Source organism: Aplysia californica, unplaced genomic scaffold (assembly GCF_000002075.1).
Source record: "Aplysia californica isolate F4 #8 unplaced genomic scaffold, AplCal3.0 scaffold00255, whole genome shotgun sequence".
Taxonomy (NCBI): Eukaryota; Metazoa; Mollusca; class Gastropoda; order Aplysiida; family Aplysiidae; genus Aplysia; species Aplysia californica.
This window is the reverse complement of record NW_004797525.1, coordinates 356484-361126: the sequence shown is the minus strand read 5'-3', so window position 1 is coordinate 361126 and position 4643 is coordinate 356484. Positions and strand designations below refer to the sequence as shown.

Genomic DNA, 4643 nt, shown 5'->3' with positions numbered 1-4643 from the left:
TCTATCTATCTATCTATCTATCTATCTATCTATCTATCTATCTATCTATCTATCTGTCCATCTATCTATTTACCTGTCCGAAAATAGATGTTTTGTCACATATACAACGTATAATATCACACCATACAATAGATCTACAGACAATCTAACAAACAGGCTTTGTACCGCTCGCCCCCACAACACCACAAGCAGGTAAGCCGACCCTGTTCATTATAGGCTACATTATAATCTAGACAGACCCGCTTATTGTCACCAGCTGAGGCCACAATAATCAACTAATATGTTTACAAAAGGCTGGGGCTACTTCGCCGTGCCACAGATCCGCCGCTTTTATTTAAAGGTGGGTAAAAGTCCGAATAATCTTTTGGATAACCGGATAATTCTCAATGAAACATCCGAATTCAGACTCTTAACTCTCTTTTTTCCTGAAACGTTTGCAGAAGTGGGTGCACCATTTGTTGAAATGATGCTTCCCGCTTGTCGAAGGGGTTCTAACCCATTTGCCGAAGCGGTTCATATCATATTATTTGCCGAAGAGGTGCACTAAGATAGTATCCGGATTTTGTTAAAGCGACTCATTGCCCAGCCCTACTTTTATTGTTCACAGGCCAGTGGTATTCTGCTGTGCCATAGTGCCAGGCCATAATTTATTAACTCTTTCAGAACCCGCTTTCGAATCTGGTTTTTCAACAACGCTACAAGACGCACTGTTTTGGACCATTCTAAGAAAAGAAGCACAACTTCGTTATTTATACAGATTTGTCAGTTATGTTTTTCTTTACCTTAAAAAGGCCGGCGACAACATGAATACTTTGAAATAATAATAATAATAATAATAATAATAATAATAATAATAGAATGCAAATTCGAGTATCTGATTTGTTGATGATAGCTCGAAATATGCCGCAACATTTCCTCCTGTTTGCTGATCGGACGTAATAATAGCCTATTATGTGTCCGCTGCGCCCTTGAAGATTTAGTTTTAGTAGAGGTTTTACGGCGCTCGTCATAAGGTCATATGAGGGCCAGAAGATTAGAGGTGTCACAATAGAGTAACAAACATAAAAAAAAGAAAAAAGGGGAGATAAGGACGATAGACGTTTGATAGGAAAGAAGGGGCAAACCACACCAGAGCACCCGCCAACCACCCACTGCCCTCCCTTGAAGAGTTAAAGTTATTGATTGGTCTTGGAAGGGTGTGGTCTTCTTCCCCTTTTTAGAGATTACCATTATGGTTCAAAATAGAAGTCACAATGACAAATCCCATCTCTTCCTTCACCGGTAGAGAAACCGGTTTTGTTTGTTTTTGTAAAGTGTTTTACGGCGCTCGCAACTGCATAAGGTCATATGAGCGCGCGGGACACACCTAATATTTTCAGTTGGTAGGAAATTTTGAATTTTTGCCCGGGTGGCGGCCGAAGCCTACTCTTATCGATTTTAGACCACCAAGGGATGTTTAACGTGCGCAACTTGCACACGGGCCCTCCGAGATTTTTCGCCCTTGTCCGAGTAGGCTAGGTGTAGATCTTTCCTCCCAGAAGATCAGGGGTGTGGCTGAAAGACAGCAGTAAGAAGAAGCCAAGGAATAGCAGTAGAAAGGCTGCAGAAAGAATCATGAGCCCAGAGGAAGGGTCAAAGGAGGTGATGGGGCGGGGGCAGAAAGAGGAGACGAAAGCAGACGACAGAACATTGCTAGAGAGCAGGAAATGAGGTGAAAGGAGTCAAATTTAGAGAAGTAAATTTTTCGGTCGCTACGCGGATTCGAACCCGGGACCTTTGAATGAGAGGCCAACACCTTAACCTCTAGGCCACGAGAGCCCCCGGAAACCGGTTTTAAACTCAGGACTGTTGACCAAAGTTATATCTGTCCCCGTCGCTTTATGCAAGGAAAATTCTGAAATTATGCAAACTGAGCCCAAAAATGTGAAATTATGCGATTCTGTTAATTTTAACAAAAAATGATAAAGGAAAATAGTTCGAAATTATGCAAAAAAGGATCAAAATTTGCTAAATTATGCGGGGTGCATAAAACCACGGGGACAGTTATATACTACTCAAATAAGCAAGTTAGGGACCACTACAGTTTTCACTATAGTATGTTTTAAGACTGTGTGACAAACAAGTATTGAAAAGATAGGTGAGTGAGTAAATTATGTCATTGTAAGGATGGGTCATCGTTGTTTGCAATGATGAACAGATTTGACACATGTCGTTTAATTTACGCTGCCTAGATATGGTGGAAGGGGGATAATTTTCTGTGAAATTTGACCTGTTTCTGACAATCAATCTCGTGATTTTCAATGAGTGGTATGGGTGAAAAACCAACTCAAGGGAATTCACGCAATATAGTTGGTGTTTGTTGGGTTGTTTTTTTTTACTGTTCATAACCGTATCTTACAGGAATCGCTAACCAAGAAGAAATATATTGCTGGTATATTTCTTGAGGAAACGTCTCCCTTACGTGTGTTTTTTTAAAAGTCTATTTTGGGTTTGGTTTTTTATTTTATTTATTATTATATTGTTATTTTTTGTGTTTTTGTTTGTGAGGTTTTTTTTTTGGTAGAACATGTTTTATTGTGCAAACTGCGATAAACAATAAGCTTTGATCACATGGCAATACATGTAGGCCTACCATAAAAGTGAATGCAGAAGTCGAGATATTATAACAAGAACCGTTCTTGATCCAACAACGAGAAGTACCGTTTGTGTTCTTACAGCATGCTATAGAGTTTTATGTCTCTCTCTCTCTCTCTCTCTCTCTCTCTCTCTCTCTCTCTCTCTCTCTCTCTCTCTCTCTCTCTCTTTCTCTCTCTCGCTCTCTCTCGCTCTCTCTCGCTCTCTCTCTCTCGCTCTCTTTTTCTCTTTCTCTCTCTCGTTCTCTCTCTCCCTCTCTCTCTCTCTCTCTCTCTCTCTCTCTCTCTCTCTTTCTCTCTCTCGGGTTCTCTTTCTCTCCCTCTATTCTCTACTCACTCTCTCTCCTCTTTTATCTATCTCTCGCGCTATCTCCACGCTTGTCCACCACACACACACACTCACTCTCTCTCTCTCTCACTGATTACTGATATAGAATGTTTCTTTTCTTTTTTCCTCCCACCAGGAAACGAAAGACGGTGACAACAGCCATCTAGTCAAACAACACACGGCCATCATCTTCCTGTGGTTTATTTAATCCTTTGGACACAGCCAGCTCTGGGGGATATAGATCAAGATCTATACATACAGAGAGAGAGAGAGAGAGAGAGAGAGAGAGAGAGAGGGAGAGAGAGAGGGAGACACAGAGAGGGAGAGACAGAGACAAAGAGACAGATCTACGTGTGGAAACTGTGACATCAACAGACGCTGCACGCACATACCCCCCTCCCCCCTCCCCCCCCTGTGGCTCACGTAAAGCAAGCACGAAGGTTCTAGGCTCGTGAGTCAACAGTGTTCCACCATCACAGGATCGCTCGGGATTTGAACAGCGCTCTGAGGCCCTCTGTCTGCCCATCCTTTGTTTGTATACATGCAGACTTCGATTGGGGACCACGTAGATCTACAATCTTCTCCACTCAAGTTGTAACATTGGTTCGCTCTTCCTATATCTAGAATCTAGTTTAAATATTACGATCTACGAACTAGACCAACAAAATCGGAAAATCCCTCAGTATTGTGTGACGTATTGTATACGTAATTCTTTTATATCTAAGAGTTCAGAAGGAAAACTAGGTCACGACCAGGAATCCCCGGATTATTAAAACAACTGTTTTAAACGCCTGCAAATACAGTCATTTCAGTAGATGCCAAGCCGACGCTTTTTAGCCAAAAATGTGAAAAATCTGTTTCTTTGGACGAGAGCACATTTCGATGAATACGACTACACACTCCACGATAGTTTACTTCAGTGGTGATGAGTTCAGAACCTGCAACGCAATACGGAAGTTCTTCAACAGGTGAATACTTGAGGATATAAAAACGAACAGGAAACAGGAAAAGACTTCTTTAGAACCTGTAACACTGTAACACATACAAAAGTTTCCCAACGGGTGCTTTAAGAAAAAAACGCACGCACACTCACCCACAGGAAAAAGATCACGACTTCACCAGAACCTACAACACACAACAGTAAAAGTTCCTGAACGGGTGGATTGAGGACATCAAAACACACAGGAAACAGGTCAAGACTTCTTCAGTAAGTTGCACAATCACAAATACTTAACACAGATCCGCTGTCTGGAACTGACAAACATTGTAACGTGCGTTTATTGTTTGAGCTGTGCCCAGGGAATCCTTTCTTCCACAAACTCAAACACACACAGAAACACACCAAGGTTTCTCTGGAATTCACGAGAAGCAAGAAAACGGATTATATTCCGACATACATGTGCAAGGAACGAAACAGCCAGGCGGGGTGCAGATGAGGGACACACCCATCCGTGCCTTGCTCACTCACGTACCGAGCAGGGATAGACTCACACACACGGCGTGAAAAGTGAAGGAAGAATCAGGATAGACTCACACACACGACGTGAATGGTGGAGGAAGAATCGGATAGACTCACACACACGGCGTGAATGGTGGAGGAAGAATCGGATAGACTAACACACACGGCGTGAAAAGAGAAGGAGGAGGGCATGGGCCTACTGATGCCGTGCCGTGTACCTGTG

At 42.4% G+C, this 4643-nt stretch overlaps 1 long non-coding RNA gene across 1 annotated transcript in view; it reads left to right on the top strand.

Annotated features, from left to right (window-relative positions):
- LOC118477854 overlaps positions 1-3225 on the top strand; it is a 12031-nt gene extending 8806 nt beyond the window's left edge. Inside the window, exon 2 of the long non-coding RNA XR_004858653.1 lies at positions 3098-3225. This is a non-coding gene — a long non-coding RNA (uncharacterized LOC118477854). The remainder of the gene's footprint in view (positions 1-3097) is intronic.
- Positions 3226-4643: the final 1418 nt, after the last annotated feature.